The sequence below is a fragment of the Salvelinus namaycush genome, chromosome 27, assembly GCF_016432855.1.
Source record: "Salvelinus namaycush isolate Seneca chromosome 27, SaNama_1.0, whole genome shotgun sequence".
Lineage (NCBI taxonomy): Eukaryota > Metazoa > Chordata > Actinopteri > Salmoniformes > Salmonidae > Salvelinus > Salvelinus namaycush.
In genome coordinates, this window is record NC_052333.1 from 19,546,042 (window position 1) to 19,568,370 (window position 22,329).

The 22,329-nt window shown below is 43.1% G+C and overlaps 1 protein-coding gene across 1 annotated transcript in view; it reads left to right on the forward strand.

Moving 5' to 3' along the window:
• Positions 1-22,329, forward strand: part of LOC120022778 (phosphatase and actin regulator 4A-like) — a 65,064-nt gene that overhangs the window by 22,964 nt on the left and 19,771 nt on the right. The gene's annotated exons all lie outside the window — the stretch shown is intronic.

A 22,329-nucleotide genomic window follows, 5' to 3' on the forward strand; every position in this document is an offset into this window, starting at 1 on the left:
CATTTATAGGTTACACTCTGTATTCAAAACAGCACTGTTTGAAACATTGACAGGTTTGAACTATCGTTCCAAGAATTGTGACACCTGTAACTGAACGGTTTAGGAATGTGTCAACAAACTGCACAGTCCCACAGCCAACTAGTCTGTAGATCATTCATTGGTTATGATGGACCTTTGTATCTCAGTTGGTAGAGCATGTCACTTGAAACGCCAGGGTAGCGTGACCACCCATACGTAAAATAAATTAAAAAGGATGCACACATGACTAAGTCTTTTTGGATAAAAGCATCTGCTCAATGGCCATTATTATTACTCATATACACTCAGTAGCCAGTTTATTAAGTACACCCATTTAGTTTCAGGTGGGACCCCCCATTTTCTTGCAGAACAGCCTGAAGCATTCGGGGAATAGAAACATTACTCGATTGGTATCAAGGGACCTAATGTGTGCCAAATCCTGACTCTACCATCAGCATGACGCAACAGGAACTGGGATTCATCAGACCAGGCATTGTTTTTCCACTCATCAGTTGTCTAATGTTGATTTATTGCGTGCCCACTGGAGCAGCTTATTGTTTTGAGCTGATAGGAGTGGAACCCGGTGTGGTCGTCTGCTGCAATAGCCCGACCGTGACAAGGATCGATGAGTAGTGCGTTCCGAGATGCCGTTCTGCACACCACTGTTGTATTGCGCCGTTATTTGCCTGTTTGTGGCCCGCCTGTTAGCTTGTACGATTCTTGCCATTCTCTTTCGACCTCTCATCAAAAAACTGTTTGCGCCCACAGGACTGCCGCTGACTGGATGTTTTTTGTTTGTTGCACCATTCTCAGTAAACCCTAGACATTGGCGTGCTTGGAAAGCCCAGGGGGCTGGTCATTTCTGAGATACTGGAACTGGCGCGCCTGGCACCAATGATCATACCATGCTCAAAGTTGCTTAGGTCACTTGTTTTGCCCATTCTAACGTTCAATCAAACAGTAACTGAATGCCTCGATGCCTGTCTGCCTGCTTTATATAGCAAGCCACGGTGGCCGTGGTGACTCACTGTCTGTAGGTGCAAATAATTTTAGTGAACAGGGTTGTGTACCTAATAAACGAGCAATTGAGTGAATATTATATTGAGCTTGAATAGGTTTATTCACATAGTTCCACTCAGGCTACAGTTGAAGTCGGAAGTTTACATGCACCTTAGCTAAAATACATTTAAACTCAGTTTTTCTTAGGTCAGTTAGGAACACCATTTCATTTTAAGAATGTGAAATGTCACAGTAGTAGAGAGAGTGATTTATTCCAGCTTTTATTTCTTTCACATTCCCAGTGGGTCAGAAGTTCACACACTCAATTAGTATTTGGTAGCATTGCCTTTAAATTGTTTAACTTGGGTCAAACGTTTCGGGTAGCCTTCCACAAGCTTCCCACAATAAGCTGGGTGAATTTTGTCCCATTTCCTCCTGACAGAGCTGGTGTAAATGAGTCAGGTTTGTAGGCCTCCTTGCTCGCACAAGCTTTTTGAGTTCTGCCCACAAATTTTCTATGGGATTGAGGTCAGGGCTTTGTCATGGCCACTCCAATACCTTGACTTTGTTGTCCTTAAGCCATTTTGCCACAACTTTGGAGGTATTGTTGGGGTCATTGTCCATTTTGAAGACTCATTTGCGACCAAGCTTTAACTTCCTGACTGATGTCTTCAGATGTTGTTTCAATATATCCACATCATTTTCCATCCTCATGAATAACGATGGTCATTATGGCCAAACAGTTCTATTGTTGTTTCATCAGACCAGAGCACATTTCTCCAAAAAGTATGATCTTTGTCCCCGTGTGCAGTTGCAAACTGTAGTATGGCGGTTTTGGAGCAGTGGCTTCTTCCTTGCTGATCGGCCTTTCAGGTTATGTCGATATAGAACTCGTTTTACTGTGGATATAGATACTTTTGTACCTGTTTCCTCCAGCATCTTCACAAGGTCCTTTGCTGTTGTTCTGGGATTGATTTGCACTTTTCGCACCTAAGTACGTTCAACTATGACGGCTGCGTGGTCCCATGGTGTTTATACTTGCGTACTATTGTTTGTACAGATGAACGTGGTACCTTCAGGCGTTTGGAAATTGCTCCCAAGGATGAACCAGAGTTGTGGAGGTCTCCAATTTTTTTTCTGAGGTCTTGGCTGATTTCTTTTGATTTCCCCCTGATGTCAAGCAAAGAGGCACTGAGTTTGAAGGTAGGCCTTCAAATACATCCACAGGTACACCTCCAATCGACTCAAATGATGTCAATTAGCCTATCAGAAGCTTCTAAAGCCATGACATCATTTTCTGGAATTTCCCAAGCTGTTTAACCTCTCTATATGTATGTGTGACACCTCGACAACAGCCAGTTAAATTGCAGGCCACCAAATTCAAAACAACAGAAATCCCATCATTAAAATTCCTCAAACATACAAGTATTATACACCATTTTAAAGATAAACGTCTTGTAAATCCAACCACAGTGTCCGATTTCAAATAGGCTTTACGGCAAAAGCACACCAAACGATTATGTAAGGTCAGCGCCTAGTCACAGAAAACCATACAGCCATTTTCCAACCAAGGAAAGGTGACACAAGTCAGACATAGCATTAAAATGAATCACTTACCTTTGATTATCTTCATCTGGTGCCACTCCCAGGTCTCCATGTTAGACAAATGTTCATTTTGTTCCTCTTATTACCAAAAACCAAATTTTTGTTCTCGCGTTTAGTCCAGTAATCCGAATGCACAAGTCCAGATGAAAAGTTTAAAAAATATATTATTTCTACGAATAAAAGTTCGTAGAAACATGTCAAACGATGTTTAAAATAAATTCTCAGGTTGTTTTTGTCATAAATAATATTTCAACCGGACAAAAGCTTCGTCAATAGAAAAGGAGAAACAAGAAAGGCGTGTTCCCGATCACCCGCAGGACTCATAGCTGGAAATTTCCACTGTCCTCTCATTGAAAGTGCTGTATCTCCCTAATTTTTCAGAGTTAAAGCCTGAAACAATGCCTAAAGACTGGCCACATGTAGAGGGAGCCATAGATATCGTGAACTGGGTCCTAAGTCTTTGTATGGTGGATAGGCTTTCAATGGAAAAACAGCCTTTCAAAATAATAGTACTTCCTGGTTGGATTTTCCTCAGGTTTTCGCCTGCCATATCAGTTCTGTTATACTCACAGACATTATTTTAACTGTTTTGGAAACTTTAGAGTTTTCTATCCAAATAGACTAATTATTTGCATATCCTAGCTTCTGGGCCTGCGTAGCAGGCAGTTTAATTTGGGCACGCTTTTCATCCAAAATTCCGAATGCTGCCCCCTACCCTAGTGAAGTTAAAGGCACAGTCAACTTAATGTATATAAACTTCTGACCCACTGGAATTGTGATACACTGAAATAATCTGTCTGTAAACAATTGTTGAAAAAATTACCGACTTGCCAAAACTATAGTTTGTTAACAAGATATTTGTGGAGTGGTTTAAAAACGAGTTTTAATGACTCCAACCTAAGTGTATGTAAACTTCCGACTTCAACTGTACGTGAGTTTTTAGTTGTCTTTTAATGAGCCACATTTCCTGGTTTAGTTTGTTTGCCTTCTATTAGCCTACAATACTGTCAATATTGTAGGCTAGTCTCTAAAGGTTGAGTAAATGCATTTCTGTGACTGTTTAGGTTCACTAGGCTACTAGTTCATTTAGTCTTAGGCTATTATAGCTAGGCTAAGGGAAGAACCAACTGTTGATTTCCTTCATGCTCTGCAGTCATAGTTTGAGATGGACTTTGTGCACGTTGCTATTTGCGAAATCTCTCATCCAGCAGGGTTCCTGTATTTCATAGCATTTTATCACATTTTTAGGTAAGCTGGTATCTACTGTTTCATGTATTGCCACAGACTGAATTTGAGTGTAGGCATTTATACAGCTTCACACGCTTTCTTGTCCACTACATGGAACAGGAGTGATTTTAAGATCAGCAATAGTTTGTTAGGCTATAGGCCTAGCTATTCACAAGTTGGCCTCACGGTCAACCAGGCAATGCTGACTGGGCTGGCAATTGTCAAATCTTCTCCTGATAAGATTCTCAGTAAATGGAATGTCTTTGTGGACTCTGGGTTGTATCTTCTTGTAGACTTGAAGGGGTTGCGTCCTTAGTCTAGTGCACAGCCCGCTCGGTCTGATTGGCTGGAGGAAAGACATGCCTTCCTCTCCCACCCCTTCCTTACCTCCCTCCCTCGAACCCACCTTATCTCTCCTTCCAGTAGCTATTTCTCCTCTCACACCCTCAGCCTAAACAGAGTGGCTACATGTAACCACACCACTCACTGCTACCGCAGTTCAGTACAGCAGGGCTGAAGGAACACTGCTGTTAAACAGGGACTTCTGACTGACCACGTTAAACACTCACTGAAATGTCCTGCTCCCTTTGTCAGTTCACTTCCCCCAATATTCCCACTGTGAAAGAAAGACCGATAGAAAGCAGAAACACCTACAGGAAATGTGTGCTCAGGTGTTCTGTAGAACTCAGCGTGCCCTGCGATATTGTGCCGGTGTTGATTTTGGCATTATGTTGACGTTGGGGCATCTTAGGTGAGTTGTTATGCTAGTGTCTTCTCTTCTTCAACAGTTGGGCTTTTTCAAACTATCCATAAAATAAGAAGTGTTTTGATTAAGTCAGTCAGCAACAACTCTACCATTCAGCTGTCCTTCTGCACAACAGCACATGCTTCTGTCCTCCCTTCACTCATGTGTGGTGTACTTCACATTATAGGCTATGTGGTTGACTCCGGGAGAGTAACAAGACACCTCAGTGACATCACTTCCTCTTTTCCTGGTGCGAAGCTCAACCCTCCACCTAGACCCATCTCACCTTCCACCACTTCTCACGTTACCAACCTCTTCTCTCCTCAGCAGACACGGGTTCAAATACTATTTGAATTCTCTCAAATAGTGTTAGCTTTTGCTCTAGTCTGCCTGGAGTACCAGATGGGCGGAGTTTGCACTCTTGCACATGTTATATTGGTCCCATTGTGCTAGGCAACCTCAATCAAGCCCAGATAAAGTATCTGAAAAAGTGTTGAATAATATTTGACCCCAGGTCTGTTATCCAGCGAGCAGAGAGCCCTCCCATTGCCGTTGTGCCTGGGGGCTGCTCTCTCTGCTCTGCTGGAGGGGGCCCACTCTGACTCAAACCTCTCTGGGCTTGACTACACTCTGGGCCTACCCTCCACTCCTCTCCTACCCACCACCACTACCAAGCTCACTCTCTCGCCTCCTGTAAACTTTGCCCCTGAAAGATCTGCAGTGAGGAATGACCGGCATCTGAGTCTGCTGGTATGCTGCTGCCTTATAACTGGCATACTTTATTTATGAAGTCAGCTAGACAGACAGGAAGGAAGGGAGGAGGGGCTAGCTTCAAACAGAGTGAGTGAGTGTGTGTGTGAGAGAGAGCAATACCAAAACACACAGAGAAATCAACGGAAGGGCAGGGCAGGACTAGAAAGAAAGAGGTAGAGAACGATGTGAGCCGAGGAAGTAGGAGTGTCTTGGGTTACAGGAGTGTTAAGGCGTTTGGGTTTGTTGGCGAGGATCGTAGCTGGGGATCTATTTTTCCTCAGTGTGTCTGTATCCCTCCTCCCTGCCGTGGACCCCAGGAGAGGTAGGGGCTGGTGGGACAGGGGCGTGGGGTAACATGGGACAGAGTGCAAGCAACGCTGAGACAGTGTCCCAGCAACACCAACAGCAACCTGCTCAACACAACACCGGTGAGTCTAAGGACAGGACAGGAGCATGTACAGAACCTGAGGACATGAGCTTTTGAATTTGACTTTGTATTTGTTTCTGGAAGAGGAGTTTGTCTGTGAAGTAGCCTACTCAGGATAGTGCTATTTGTTTGTGTTGGCATGGGAGAACAGAGGACCTAACAGGACCTAAGGACCTGCTTTTGTATTGGTGTCTTTGGAAGAGGAGTTTTTTTGTTGAATGTTTTGTAGAGAAGTGTTTGTGTTAACATGGAACCGAGAGGGTAGGTGGAAATGGAGGAAATGTGGTGCAGGTGTTTTTGTGTTGGAAACAGAGAAAGAACGGAGGCAGAGAAGTGCAGGCACATACCGGTGTGAGGGAATGGATGCTGGAATGTGGTGATTGTGTAATACACAAACCTCACCGACCACTCTGCTGTCTAAACTACACCGACCACTCGGCTGTCTAAACTACACCGACCACTCGGCTGTCTAAACTACACCGACCACTCGGCTGTCTAAACTACACCGACCACTCGGCTGTCTAAACTACACCGACCACTCGGCTGTCTAAACTACACCGACCACTCGGCTGTCTAAACTACACCGACCACTCGGCTGTCTAAACTCCTCTTTTTTCCCTCACTATCTCTCCCTCACCCCTTTTTTTATGATGGAACATGGAATATTTTATTAAAAACAGTGGAGCTGGGAGTACAAGGCACCAGCTGCCATCGTGAGTGTGTGTCAGAATTCCATCTCTTCTTATGGTGTTGTACAGTTTGCCTAGCCTAAAGCCACCATTGTTCCTCTAATACACAGAGACAAACACAGAAACCTGTTTTTGCTGCTGTGACTGAAAGGGCAGAACACATAACTGTTGGATTTAGACCGCTCTCTACATACAGTTTACAGAGGAACAATCTCCAGTCCCTGCTTGATGGGGGGGGTGGCTCCGTATAGTTGAGCTCCAGTCTAATTTATTAGGCTTGGATGGTGAGTTGTAGTCGGTGAGAAGAACACATTACAGTTGGATTTCGGCCCAATTGTCTGGATCTCTGTACCGTGCAGACTTATGGTGGGTTGGTGGCTCATCCGAGATTGTCTTGGAGTCGTTGGGATGAAGCAGCATGCTATTTTCTGTGGACAATAAAGTCATCTCCTTATTATCCTGCTTCTTCTTGTGCTCAAGTTTATTGTGCTTGTATTGTGAGTTTCTAATCCAACTCATTTAGCCCCCCATAGGTTTATTTGCTTAGTAAAAATGTGAACCGCATGACATGGTCTGGCCAGTCAGTGTTTGCTGTGTGACGTAGGGCTGGGCAGTATACTGTATTTTATGATATACCGGTATTGATGCAGGGACCGGGTTGGGTTTTTACTTTACCTTTTATGCCGGTATTTGAATGTTTGGTTTGTTAATTAAATGTGATACGCCAGGTGTAATGTCAATGTATATAGTTTACTTCGCTACTTGAGTCATCTCTCTCTGATCTTTCTCTCCGTGCCACTTTCCACACAGACCTAGCCACGCCCCTTGTCACTCAAGGAGCGCATTTGATGTTCCTGAACCACGAGACACTTGTGTTCAGTCTGCATTAGGGCTGGGTGATATGACAATATAAACTGTGAAAAAAATTGAACATCCTCTCACTGTCAACTGCGTTTATTTTCAGGAAAGTTAACGTGTAAATATTTATATGAACATAACAAGATTCAACAACTGAGACGTAAACTGTTCCACAGACATGTGACTAACAGAAATTGAATAATGTGTCCCTGAACAAAGGGGGGGTCAAAATCAAAAGTAACAGTCAGTATCTGGTGTGGCCACCAGCTGCATCTCCTCCTCATGCACTGCACCAGATTTGCCAGTTCTTGCTGTGAGATGTTACCCCACTCTTCCACCAAGGCACCTGCAAGTTCCCAGACATTTCTGGGGGGATTAGCCCTAGTCCTCACCCTCCGATCCAACAGGTCCCAGATGTGCTCAATGGGATTGAGATCTGGTCTCTTCGCTGGCCATGGCAGAACACTGACATTCCTGACTTGCAGGAAATCATACAGAATGAGCAGTATGGCTGGTGGCATTGTCATGCTGGAGGGTCATGGCAGGATGAGCCTGCAGGAAGGGTACCACATGAGGGAGAAGGATGTCTTCCCTGTAACGCACAGCATTGAGATTGCCTGCAATGACAGCAAGCTCAGTCCGATGATGCTTTGACTCATCGCCCCAGACCATGACGGATTCTCCACATCCAAATCGACCCCGCTCCAGAGTACAGGCCTAGGTGTAACACTCATTCCTTTGTCGATTAACACGAATCCGACCATCACCCCTGGTGAGACAAAACTGCGACTCGTCAGTGAAGAGCACTTTTTGACAGTCCTGTCTGGTCCAGCGACGGTGGGTTTGTGCCCATAGGCGACGTTGTGCCCATAGGCATAGGGTCACTCATTACCCATAAAGCAAATGTACAACTTTTATTATAAAAAACAAAAAATACTGTCAAACTGTCAAATTCTTTAAATACCATGATATAATATTTTATATGGCCCTAGTGTGATAGTTTGGCATTGTTTTGTTTTGCACTTCGAACTCTTTAAAAAGGTAAAGAAATTGTATGCCTTGGTTTAGCTATTTTATCTGTACAATGTGTACAGATTTGTGCTCCTGAGTGGCGCCATGATTGGGAGTGCCAAGGAGCGGCGCACAATTGGCCCAGCGTCGTCCGGGTTAGCGCTTGGCCGGGGCAGGCCGTCATTGTAAATATTAATTTGTTCTTAACTGACTTGCCTAGTTAAATAACAAAATGCATGTGGGTTTTTATATTGGAGCCCATTGGGGCATGTTAATGTAGTGTAGGCCTAGCAGGTATTGCATACTTTAAACTGAGTTGGTAATGTTATGTCATGAAGTTATTGCATACAATAAACTTGTAACACATGGTGACTCATACAGTGCAGTACATACATATATACACTACCGTTCAAAAGTTTGGGGTCACTTAGAAATGTCCTTGTTTTTGAAAGAAATGCACTTTTTTTGTCCATTTAAAGTAATATCAAATTGATCATAAATACACTGTAGACATTGTCAATGTTGTAAATGACTATTGTAGCTGGAAACGGCTGATTTTTAATGGAATATCTACATAGGCATACAGAGGCCCATTTATCAGCAACCATCACTCCTGTGTTCCAATGCCACGTTGTGTTAGCTAATCCAAGTTTATCATTTAAAAGGTTAATTGAGTTTTAGAAAACCCTTCTGCAATTATGTTAGCACAGCTGAAAACTGTTGTCCTGATTAAAAGAAGCAATAGAACTGTCATTCTTTAGAGTATCTGGAGCATCAGCATTTGTGGGTTCGATTACAGGCTCAACTTTCTTCTGAAACTCGTCAGTCTATTCTTGTTCTGATAAATGAAGGCTATTCCATGCGAGATTGCCAAGAAACTGAAGATCTCATACAACGCTGTGTACTACTCCCTTCACAGAACAGCGCAAACTGGCTCTAACCAAAATAGAAAGAGGAGTGCACGAGTTGTGCAATTAGTGTCTAGTTTGAGAAAGAGGCCTCAAGTCTTCAACTGGCAGCTTCATTAAATAGTACCCGCAAAACACCAGTCTCAACGTCAACAGTAAAGAGGCGACCCCGGGATGTTGGCCTTCTAGGCAGAGTTGCAAAGAAAAAGCAATTTCTCAGACTGGCCAATAAAAATACAAGATTAAGATGGGCAATTGAACAGACACTGGACAGAGGAACTCTGCCTAGAAGGCCAGCATCCCGGAGTCACCTCTTCACTGTTGAAGTTGAGACTGATGTTTTGCGGGTACTATTTAATGAATGAAACTTTTGAACGGTAGTGTATGTATTTCTTAAGTACAGTACTCTCCTGTGCATACGTCCACTGCATGTGCGCATGGTATACCACCACAGTGCTACGCTCCTAGGAATAGAATGTCATTCCAACTTTATGGCTATGTTACTCCATGTAGGTGTCAGAAGCTGTTGACTCGTGTCATGGCATTGGTATGGGTCATTTACCGTATGGACCCTTCAGTATTACTGCTGGTTGCGCAAGAGCAAACCAAGAATTAGGCTACTCTAGCAGCTCTCACTGCTTCTCTCGGCTTGTCATGTTAACACAGTAATTGCAGCAGGTGGATTTTAAAGCCGGGAAACAATGGGTGCATTCACCTTGACAATATTGTCACAGATATCTGTTCAAACAAGAAGTGTGTGTGTGCTGATAGGTGTAGCGGGGGGCCTATCGGTCTCAGGGTTGCCTGACTCTGTGGCGTCACCTTTATTCTCCATCTCTGCTGTACTCGGATACCTGCCTTCTCTTCTCACGTTGTCGCGTTTTATTGTAACGTGGTCGCCTCGCCACACACACCAAGAGACAGACAACCCCCCTATTCCTCCCCTCCCAGCACCTGTTTAGTCTATCTGTCCAGGATATAGTGTGAGGAGCAGCTGTGAGGCCAGTGTGTTTGACTGAGGGAAGATTCACTACCCACCACCACTCCCTGTCCCCTGCATCGCTGCATTGCCAAACAGTTCAGGTTAAGACCTCCCTGTGGTCAACCGGGGATCACACAAGACTCATAGAACTGAACGACAAAGACTTCTCATAGAAATACCTGCACCTGACAACATTGTTCTGAAATTAAAGGGACATAAAAAGGAGCACTCATTTGAATGAGGTGTATCATTCACAGCAACGTAAACTAAGGATTAGACTTAATCCCAAATTATTTCATGTAGAATACAGTGTAGCTAATCTAATAGTTATGGTGACTTGGCTTGGCGATTGCTGGTGTTCAGTTGGCATGGCCAGTTCTGGTGACCATGATAAAGTATGGAACTGTCTGTACCCAAATGAAATATGTTCTGAGCCCTGCTGCTGATACATTTACCCTAGACTAACCTTAAGAAGACGTACTGCAGGGAAGTGCATTTCTCTGAGTGTTGACAAAAATAGTAAAAATGAAAACCCCGGAATGCGTAGGTGTGCCCAAACTTTTGAGTGTATGTGTATATGTGTGTGTATATATATGTGTATATGTATTATCTTATGGTTTTTGTATCTCAATCATTGTAATGTGGTTAACCTTAAATCTATATGAAAATATAAAATTCAACCAGAGAGTGCTTAGATCATGGGAAAAGGCCGCACTTGAGTCATTCCCACAGTGAATGTCTAGGCCCACTACACTATGAAACCACACACTATTGCAGAGTCTTTGATATTACTGGCCGCAATTGATATGGTGAAAACAATGTGTGGGGAGGCAGAGGCACAGAAACTCACATCAATACCGTTGTCAGATATCACTGTTAAATTATGAATTTATGGTATTGCTAGCAGTCAAGAGGAAACTCTGCCTGAACGACTCAAACTCCCCAGCTTATGCTCTTCAAATGGGCGTTAGCTGTGAAGGCCGAGATGCCCATGCTAGAGGTCAACCGATTTAATCGATTGAGGAGACTGCGTGGCAGGCTGACCACCTGTTACGTGAGTGCAGCATCAAAATGACCATGTGGCTGCAAGGAGCCAAGGTAAGTTGCTAGCTAGCAGTAAACTTATCTTAAAACTATCAATCTTCACATAATCACTAGTTAACTACACATGGTTGATATTACTAAGTTAACTAGCTTGTTCCACATTGCATATAATCAATGTGGTGTCTTAATTGATCATCGAATCGCAGCCTCCTTCAACTTCGCCAAACTGGTGATGATTTAACAAGTGCATTCGTGAAAAAAGCACAATCGTTGCAATGTCACTAACCATAAACATCAATGCCTTTCTTAAAATCAATACACAAGTATATATTTTTTTAAACCTGCATATGTAGTTAAAATAATTTAATGTTAGCAGGCAATATTAACTAGGGAAATTGTGTCACTTCTCTTGCATTCAGTGCAAGCAGAGGCAGGGTATATGCAGCAGTTTGGGCCACCTGGCTCGTTGCGAACTGTTAAGGCCATTCATTCCTAACAAAGACCGTAATTAATTTGCCAGAATTTTACATACTTATAACATTGAAGGTTGTGCAATGTAACAGGAATATTTAGACTTATGGACGCCACCCGTTTGATAATATACGGAACGGTTCTGTATTTCACTGAAAGAATAATCGTTTTGTTTTCGAAATGATAATTTCCGCATTTGACCATATTAATGACCTAAGGCTCGTATTTTGTGTTTATTATATTATAATTAAGTATATGATTTGATAGAGCAGTCTGACTGAGCAGTGGTAGGCAGCAGCAGGCTCGTAAGCATTCATTCAAACAGCAGCTCTTAGCAATGCTTGAAGCACAGCGCTGTTTATGACTTCAAGCCTATCAACTCCCGAGATTAGGCTGGCAATACTAAAGTGCCTATAAGAACATCCAATAGTCAAAGGTATATGAAACACAAATGGTATAGAGAGAAATGGTCCTATAATTCCTATAATAACTACAACTTAAAACTTCTTAACTGGGAATATTGAATACTCATGTCTAAAGGAACCACCAGCGTGCATATGTTCATGTTCTGAGCAAGGAACTTAACGTTAGCTGTTAAACATGGGACATATTGCACTTTTACTTTCTTCAACACTGTTTTTGCATTATTTAAACCAAATTGAACATGTTTATTTATTTGAGGCTTAATTGATTTTATGTATTATATTAAGTTAAAATAGATGTTCATTTTTCATTCATTATTGTTGTATTTGTCATATATTAATCGGTATCGGCTTTTTTTTGGTCCTCCTATAATCGGTATTGGTGTTGAAAAATCATAATCGGTCGACCTCTAGCCCATGCATTGCATTTTGTTTGCTATACGTGTTGGGGGATAATATTCACGAGGACATATTCTCTGTCTCATGATTCCCGAACATGAAACTGCACAAGAGATGTTAAGTGTGCTGCATGGCTATATTGACGAAAAACAGATTCCATATGGGATCGAATGGTGGGCTTTTGCACAGATGGGTCTTCATCTACGGCGGGCAGGCATTTGCCACTGAGAGCAACTGGTGGCAAAAGAGCTGAGCACATAACTCAGATATACTGCAGCAGGTAACTTTGATTGTAAACTACATCCACTGTGCGCTAGCCTGTTCGCAAAAGTACACAACAAAAATATCAATGCAACATGTAAAGTGTTGGTCGCATGTTTCATGAGCTGAAATAAAATACATTTTTCATATGCACAAAAAACGTATTTCTCTCACATTTTGTCCACCAATTTGTTTACATCCCTGTTAGAGCGTTTCTCCTTTGCCAAGATAATCCATCCACCTGAGGTGTGGCATATCAAGAAGCTGATTAAACAGCATGATCATTACGCAGGTGCACCAATTGGCATGCTGACTGGAGGAATGTCCACCAGAGCATTGAATGTTCATTTCTCTACCATAAGCCGCCTCCAACTTCGTTTTAGAGAATTTGGCAGTACGTCCAACCGGCCTCACAACCGCAGACCGCTTGTATGGTGGTGTGTGTGTGTGCGAGCGGTTTGCTGAGGTCAATGTTGCGAACAGAGTGGCAGTGGGGTTATGGGCAGGCATAAGCTACGTACAATGAACACAATTGCATTTTATCTATGACAATTTAAATGCGCAAAAATAACGTGACGAGATTCTGATGCCTTTTTTTTTTTTTTTTTGGTATCTGTGACCAACCGAGTCAGTTTTTTAGCTGTATTCCCAGTCATGTGAAATCCATAGATTAGGCCCTAATTTATGTATTTCAGTTTACTGATTTCCTGATTTCAGTAAAATCTTTGAAATTGTTGAATGTTGCATTTTATATTTTTGTTCAGTATATCTGGACATATGGGATCAGCGCATGACAATGATCAAATTTATTTATAAAGCCCTTATTACATCAGCTGATATCTCAAAGTGCTTACAACGGCAAGCAATGCAGGTGTAGAAGCATGGTGGCTAGAAAAAAACTCCATAGAAATGCCAGAACCTAGGAAGAAACCTAGAGAGGAACATGCTATGAGGGGTGGCCAGTCCTCTTCTGGCTATGCCGGGTGGAGATTATAACAGAACATGCAACAGGTCAGCACCTCAGGAGTAAATGTCAGTTGGCTTTTCATAGCCGATCATTAAGAGTATCTCTACCGCTCCTGCTGTCTCTAGAGAGTTGAAAACAGCAGGTCTAGGACAGGTAGCACGTCCGGTGAAGAGGTCAGGGTTCCATAGCCGCAGGCAGAACAGTTGAATCTGGAACAGCAGCACGGCCAGGTGGACTGGGGACAGCCAGCAGGCCAGTTGGTCCTGAAGCATGGTCCTAGGACTGAGAGAGATGTAAAAAATAAAACTGACTGACTTTCTGTCTAATAAAAATAAAATGTGTCTCCTTGCCTATGTAACAGACATGTTTAGAAAACTGAACGCAAGCATACAGGGGAGATACAAAAACATTCTACAGATGAGTGACTGAATCAGTGGTTTCAGAGGAAATACTTATTATTGGAGAGTCTTTCAAAAGCCAACCATGCCCCCTTCCCTCGACTGCATGTTTCAGCATCAGTAAGTGTCCCACACGAGTGATGACTAATCACCTCCAATGCTTGGAAGTGCACTTTGGGACCTACTTCCCAATCTGTTTGACTGTGAGCCTGGCTCAGTTGACATGCCGTTAAGTGAAATCGAACAGCTGCTGAAGGATAGCCAGAGGCACACTCCAACACTCAGACATCATTTACCAAGGAAGAATTTGTGTTTAGTGAGTCCGCCAGATCAGAGGCAGTAGAGATGACCAGGAATATTCAGTTAAAGTGTGTGAATTGGACCATTTTCCTGTCCTGCTAAGCTTTTGAAACGTAACGAGTACTTTTCATGATTGGGGTTGTGAGAATTTTCAGATAACAACAAAATGTGGTCGTAGGCAAAAAAGTTTGAAAACCCCTGGGCTAGAGGCTACAGCCATAACAACTGAACTCAATGCTCTGGTTTGAATATGTTTTGTTTTTGCTGGCATTGACTGGATTCTCTCTCTCTTTCTGTCTCTCTCAACCTGTTCTGTGGAATTGAGGTGAAACTGGCACCTGCCTGCCACAGGGATATCAGCACCCCCATCTTCCCCTCAATCTTTGCCCCGTCTCGCACCACTTTTTTTATTTTATTTCACCTTTAGGTAGGCCAGTTGAGAACGAGTTCTCATTTACAACTGCGACCTGGCCAAGATAAAGCAAAGCAGTCCTGCACAAACAACAGAGTTACACATGGGAAAGCAAACGTACAGTCAATAACACAATAGAAAAATCTATATAAAGTGTTGTGCAAATGTAGTAAGATTAGGGAGGTAAAGCAATAAATAGGCCATAGTGGCGAAATAATTACAATTTAGCATTAACACTGGAGTGATGTGCAGAAGATGATGTGCAAGTAGAGATACTGTGGTGCAAAGGAGGGGGAGGAAAAAACGGGGATGAGGTAATTGGGTGGGCTATTTACAGATGGGCTGTGTACAGGTGCAATGATCGGTAAGCTGATGCTTAAAGTTATAGAGGGAGTTATACGTCTCCAGCTTCAGTGATTTTTGCAATTCGTTCTAGTCATTGGCAGTAGAGAACTGGAAGAAAAGGCGGTCAAAGGAAGTGTTGGCTTTGGGGATGACCAGTGAAATATACCTGCTGGAGCGTGTACTACCGGTGGGTGTTGCTATGCTGACCAGTGAGCTGAGATAAGGCAGGGCTTTACCTAGCAAATACTTATAGATGACCTGGAGCCAGTGGGTTTGGCGACGAATATGAAGCAAGGGCCAGCCAACGAGAGCATACAGGTCGCAGTGGTGGGTAGAACATGGGGCTTTGGTGACAAAACGGATGGCACTGTGATAGACTACATCCAGTTTGCTGAGTAGAGTGTTGGAGGCTATTTCGTAAATGACATCACCGAAGTCAAGGATCGGTAGGATAGTCAGTTTTACGAGGGTATGTTTAGCAGCATAAGTGAGGGAGGCTTTGTTGCGAAATAGGAAGCCAATTGTAGATTTAATTTTGGATTGGAGATGCTTAATGTGAGTCTGGAAGGAGAGTTTACAGTCTAACCAGACACCTAGGTATTTGTTGTCCACATATTCTAAGTCAGAACCGTTCAGAGTAGTGATGCTAGTCGGGTGAGCAGATGCGGGCAGCGATCTGTTGAAGAGCATGCTTTTAGTTTTACTTGCATTTAAGAGCAGTTGGAGGCCACGGAAGGAGAGTTGTATGGCGTTGAAGCTCGTCTGGAGGTTAGTTAATACAGTGTCCAAAGAAGGGCCAGCAGTATACAGAATGGTGTTGTCTGCGTAGAGGTGGATCAGAGAATCACCAGCAGCAAGAGCAACATCATTGATATATATACAGAGAAAAGAGTCGGCCCGAGAATTGAACACTGTGGCACCCCCAGACACTGCCAGAGGTCCGGACAACAGGCCCTCCGATTTGACACACTGAACTCTATCTGAGAAGTAGTTGTTGAACCAGGCGAGGCAGTAATTTGAGGAACCAAGGCTGTTGAGTCTGCCAAAAAGAATGCGATGATTGACCGAGTCGAAAGCCTTGGCCAGGTCGATGAAGATGGCTGCACAGTACTGTCTTTTTTCGGTGGCGGTTATGATATTGTTTAGGACCTTAAGCATGGCTGAGGTGCACCCATGACCAGCTCGGAAACCAGATTGCATAGCGGAGAAGCTACGGTGGGATTTGAAATGGTCGGTGATCTGTTTGTTCACTTGGCTTTCGAAGACTTTAGAAAGGCAGGGTAGGATAGATATAGGTCTGTAACAGTTTGGGGGGGGTGCAGAGCTGTTGGCCGGGGTAGACAGGTGGAAAGCATGGCCAGCTGTAGAAAAATGCTTATTGAAATTCTCGATTATCGTAGATTTATCGGTGGTGACAGTGTTTCCTAGCCTCAGTGCAGTGGGCATCTGGGAGGAGGTGCTCTTATTCTCCATGGACTTTACAGAGTCCCAGAACTTTTTGAGTTTGTGCTACAGGATGCAAATTTCTGTTAGGAAAGTAAAGGCATGCTTTTTCAAACTGCCTGTGTATATTGGTTCCAAACTTCCCTGAAAAGTTGGATATTGCGGGGGCTATTCAATGCAGTACGCCACAGGATGTTTTTGTGCTGGTCAAGGGCAGTCAAGTCTGGAGTGAACCAAGGGCTATATCTATTCTTAGTTCAACATTTTTGAATGGGGCATGCTTATTTAAGATGGTGAGGAAAGCACTTTTAAAGAATAACCAGGCATCCTCTACTGACGGAATGAGGTCAATATCCTTCCAGGATACCCGGGCCAGGTCGATTAGAAAGGCCTGCTCGCTGAAGTGTGTTAGGAAGCGTTTGACAGTGATGAGGGGGGGTCGTTTGACCGCGGACCCATTACGGACACAGGCAATGAGGCATTGATCGCTGAGATCCTGGTTGAAGACAGCAGAGGTGTATTTAGAGAGCAGGTTGGTACGGATGATATCTATGATATCCCGTGTTTACGGATTTAGGGTTGTACCTGGTAGGTTCCTTGATAATTTGTGTGAGATTGAGGCGATCTAGCTTAGATTGTAGGACGGCCGGGTGTTAAGCATATCCCAGTTTAGGTCACCTAACAGTACAAACTCTGAAGATAAATGGGGGGAAATTAATTCACATATGGTGTCCAGGTCACAGCTGGGGGCTGAGGGGGGTCTATATCAAGCGGCAACAGTGAGAAACTTATTTCTGGAAAGGTGGATTTTTAAAAGTAGTAGCTTGAACTGTTTTGGCACAGACCTGGATAGTATGACAGAACTCTGCAGACTATCTCTGCGGTAGATTGCAACTCCACCCCCTTTGGCAGTTATATCTTGGCGGAAAATGTTATAGTTGGGATGGACATTTTTGGTGGCCTTCCTAATCCAGGATTCATACATGGCTAGGACATCAGGGTTGGCGGAGTGTGCTAAAGCAGTGAATAAAACAAACTTAGGGAGGAGGCTTCTGATGTAAACATGCATGAAACCAAGGCTTTTACTGTTACAGAAGTCCACAAATGAGAGCGCCTGGGGAATAGGAGTGGAACTGGGGGCTGCAGTGCCTGGGTTAACCTCTACATCACCTTGAGGAACAGAGTAGGAGTAGGATAAGGGTACGGCTGAAGGCTATAAGAACAGGTTGTCTAGTGCGTTGGGAGCAGTGAATAAAAGGAGCAGATTTCTGGGCGTGGTGGAATAGATTCAGGGCATAATGTACAGACAAGGGTTTGGTAGGATGTGAGTACAGTGGAGGTATACCTAGGCGTTGAGTGATGATAAGAGAGATTTTGTCTCTGGAGTCACCAGTTAAGACAGGTGAGTTCTCCACATGTGTGTGCGATGGGACAAAAGAGCTATTTAATGCATGTTGAGCGGGACTGAGGGCTCTTAAGATATTTTATCAAGGTTTAAGATAAATTATTAAATAATTCTACCCAGAAACTTAATCATTAGTATTAGAGGTTATGTAGCATGTACGGGGAGGAGAAAGGAATGTCTGTGTGTGTGCCTAAAGGAAACTAAGTGGATCATTAACCTATGTTTGAACCGACTAAGCTATAACTATAACCCAGATAAGGGAAGACAGCTCAAGCCCCTCTAGGTTTTTCCGTATCTGGGGGGGACTGGAACTGTCAGAACTTCTTATGGCTGCATCCCGCTACCGGGATCGATATGACAGCAGCCAGATAAAGTGCAGGGCGCCAAATTCAAAAAACAGAATTCTCATAATTAAAATTCCTCAAACATACATGTGTCTTATATCATTTTAAAGGTATTCTTGTTGTTAATCCCACAAGTGTCTGATTTTCAAATATGCTTTTCAGCGAAAGCACTACAAACGATTATGTTAGGTCACCATCAAACCACAATAAGCACAGCCATTTTTCCAGCGAAAGATAGCAGTCAGAAAAAGCAGAAATAGAGATACAATTAATCACTAACCTTTGATTATCTTCATCAGATGACACTCATAGGACTTCATGTTACACAATACATGCATGTTTTGTTTGATAAAGTTCATATTTATAACAAAAAATCAGAGTTTACATTGGCACGTTAGATTCACTAGTTCCAAAAACATCCAGTGATAGTGCATAGCCACATCGTTTCACAAGAAATACTCATCATAAATGTAGATGATAATACAAGTTATAAACATGGAACTATAGATATACCTCTCCTTAATGCAACCACTGTGTCAGATTTCAAAAAAACTTTACGGAAATATACCATGCAATAATCTGAGACGGAGCTCAGAACAATAGCCAAATTAGCCGCCATGTTGGACTCAACAGAAACCAGAAAATACATGATAAATGTTTCATTACCTTTGAACTTCATCAGAATGCAGTCCTAGGAATCCCAGGTCCACAATAAATGCTTCATTTGTTCGATCATGTCCGTTATTTATGTCCTATTAGCTACTTTGGTTAGCGCCTTTGGTAAACAATTCCAAAGTCAGAAAGCGCCTCCACTATAACATGACGAAATGTCCAAAAGTTCCGTAACAGTCAGAAGAAACATGTCAAACGATGTACTGAATCAATCTTTAGAATGTTGTTAACATACATCTTGAATAACGTTCCAACCGGAAAATTAAATTGACTTCAGAAGAGCGATGGAACGGACGTCCTACTCATGTGAAGGCGCATGGTGAATGCGTGATCAGCCCGTGGAAGTGATTACTCATTCCTGTCTCCTTCGGCCCCCCTTCACATTAGAGTCATCAAAGTTCTGTTGACTGTTGACATCTAGTGGAAGCCGTAGGAAGTGAAAACTCATCTATATCTCACTGTCATTTCAATTGAGAGCATGGTTGAAAATCTGACACCTCAGAAACAATTCAAACAGGAAGTTGAACTTCTCAGGTTTTTGCCTGCCATATGAGTTCTGTTATACTCACAGACATAATTCAAACAGTTTTAGAAACTTTAGAGTGTTTTCTATCCAATGTGAATAATAATATGCATATATTAGCAACTGGGACTAAGGAGCAGGCCATTTAATATGGGCACCTCTGTGCACCTTTCCAAGCTACTCAATACTGCCCCTGCAGCCATAAGAAGTGAAGTGGTAATAAACTGTGGAGAGATTTCAGGAGATAATCCAGATATTGTGTGTAAGGTATGTGTGTAAGTGTGTTGGAATGGACTTTTGGTCAGCTTTGTCCTTGATTGGATAAGAGGGACATTTAGAAAGCTATGACACTGTGTAATATATAACCTAATGTACATGGTTTTTTGGTCAGAGCTCTCTTGAGAATAAATGCTATTGATTAATTTGGTGGCTGGTTTATGCAAATAAGGATCTTACAAATTCTTAGAAACGGACAGAGTGTTTGCTTTATTATAATTAAATTGGTTAATGAACATATAGGAAACAAATTCCTTCATCAGCTCTACAGTGAACTAAAACAATAAGAACTAGCCAAGACAGCAGTAGACAAGGCATATTGACAGAGAGGCATAAAGAAATCACAGGTGTTGATCAGGAGAGCTAAGACAACAACGTGTAAATGGCGATGAATGGGCACAGCGGGTCAGTTAGACACATACAGGACCTGAGTTCGAGGCTGAGGCCGGCAGGTAAACAAAATGAGCTACCGAGGTATTGAAACTGTCCAGGGGGCATCAGCTGTGTAGCCAAGTGATCATAGGGTCAAAAGAGCAGCAGTAGGTGAGTCAGGGTGCCGTTCAGTAGTCACTACTACGCTAGGCGAGCTCGGGGACACTGTTCCCAAAAGCTAGAGGGCCGGGGCTAGCAGATGGTTCTGAGGGCGACATCATAACAGAATAGCCTGTTGAGACCACATCGGGCGATCACGTCGGCAGTCCAGTCGTGATGGATCGGCAGGGCTCCGTGTCGACAAAGGGTCCAGGCCAATTGGCAAAATATGTATTGTAGCCCTATAATTAGCTGGTATATGGGCTTAGCTCGAGGCTAGCTCAAGGCTAACTGGTGCTTACATCAAGACAGAGGCGTTAGCTAACAGTAGCCACTCGTTTGCAACTAGCTAGCTGCGATGATCCGGTGTAATGATCCAGAGCGGCAGGAATCCGGTGATGTGGTAGAGAGAAGCAATCCCATATGCTCTGGGTTGATATCTCGCTGTGCAGACTGGCAGGTGTTGTCCGAGCTAAGGCTGGCTGGTGACCGAGCTAAAGGTGAAGACTGCTAGCCGTGGCTAACAAAGACTTGTAGCTAGTTAGCTGGCTAGCTCCTAATGGAGGTTCCAGTTATAAGGAATAAAAATAGCAGATCTGTACCACATTGGGTGAGGTGGGTTGCAGGAAAGTATATTTAGTTTGTAGATAGAAAGTGAGACTAAGATATATATGGAAAAAAACATCTATTTACACAGGATAAGACAAAGACAAACACACACGTCCAACTGCTACGCCATCTTGGAATGTATCTCTTGACTTGCTATGTCTTGTCTCCCAACCTCTCTATTTGCCATCTTTCTCTACTAGTCTTTTATAATATTATTAGTTTGTGTAGCAGACACCCTTGCCCGCAGTGAATTGCACCTCTATCCTGCTTTTAGCATTATTTTATCTATTCCTACTATTTAGTCTGTCAAAACTGCTGCGCGAGGACAACATTGTGCTTTTACCTGAGGGCACGATATGCATTCTCTCTCCCTCTAGCTCTTTTTGAATCTGTCAAATTGCCAATTGAGTGAATTTGATCTGTTGCTTTCCACTTACCCTGGCATGCGAATGAGGGATGAAAGGTGTCTGGTAAGAGTCAGAATAGAGGGGGATGAGGGAGAGATGGAAGGAGGATGAAGTTGCAAATTGGCTATGCCCTAAAGTGTGACCCATAAACTGGATTGGTGTGACCTCAGCAATATAAGACAGATGACTGCAACAGATGTCTGCCGTTTTTATATAGAACTCAATGTGAACTGGTTGTGTAGGAACCTCATGCTATTCAAAGCTTCTTGGCTGGTTCCTTAGGTAGTGCATTTGATTGTCAGTCAACCATCAGCCTGCTGTGTGTCCTAAACATCGTTCTCTTGTGCAACGAGTGTGTGCAAGGACGACTCATCACCTAAGAATGGGTGGATATTTCACACCCAGTCTTCCGGGATCTGTTACATGATTTGCAGCAGCAGGTGATGTTATCAGCTGGAAAGCAGTTATGAGTCATTGTTTCTGGGAGAGTAACCTACCCTGTCCTCTCGAACGTGTTTTGTTTAAATGCAGTTTCTGTGGTAATTATGTGTTTACCATTGACTGTGATGGGCTTATGTTTGTATTGAAACAGTTTTGAAACCATCCCACTCAGTTCGATGTTGAACTCTTGTGTTAATACGTATTTGGCTGCTGCTCTTATCAACTTACCTACATAAGAATTTCTGCCAGCTGGTACAACTCAACAGCCAATAAGAGTGGAATTCAGACCAGCCTTCAGCTTTAAGCCTGGCTCAGTCTGTACTGTGGTCTAGTAAGACACAGACACTCTGTACGCTAAGATGGCGCTGGAATGTAGAACCAACTAGCTCAAGCCTAGTTCATAGTCCTACAGGCTCTAGTTTTCTCCTGTCGAGTGC